The sequence below is a fragment of the Sinocyclocheilus grahami genome, unplaced genomic scaffold (assembly GCF_001515645.1).
Source record: "Sinocyclocheilus grahami isolate Dianchi unplaced genomic scaffold, SAMN03320097.WGS_v1.1 scaffold4405.1, whole genome shotgun sequence".
Classification (NCBI taxonomy): Eukaryota; Metazoa; Chordata; class Actinopteri; order Cypriniformes; family Cyprinidae; genus Sinocyclocheilus; species Sinocyclocheilus grahami.
In genome coordinates this window covers 13,058-13,471 of record NW_015509347.1, presented here as the reverse complement: position 1 = coordinate 13,471, position 414 = coordinate 13,058, and positions in this window count along the sequence as shown.

The window sequence follows — 414 nt, the reverse complement described above, 5'->3', positions numbered from 1 at the left end:
TAATTTCAGAGAAAAGTATTGCAGTAAAATGGAAATTCTACAATATTCTACAATAAAATGAATAGGCATTGTCCCAGCATCCCATTTTGATGGGAGATCTATTATCTCGGCATTAGATCCATTTTCTTGCTTGAAACCCTCAAACATCATAAGGATAATACAAAGTTTGAGATGTTTGTTTTCCTAAAAACCAGTCATGGAGCTATTCACCACATGCCTTGTCTCATCAGTATTGCAAAGTTATTCTTTCTGTAAGCTGTCTATAATTGTAGCTCGATTTAGAAACTTGTTTGCCTCTTTTCCAGACACCGATCTGCAAAACAAAAATGATCTTACTGGTTAATCAACAGCTGACTGTCTTTGTTGTTCTCAAGCATATACAGTGGGGCAAAAAAGTATTTAGTCAGCCACCAA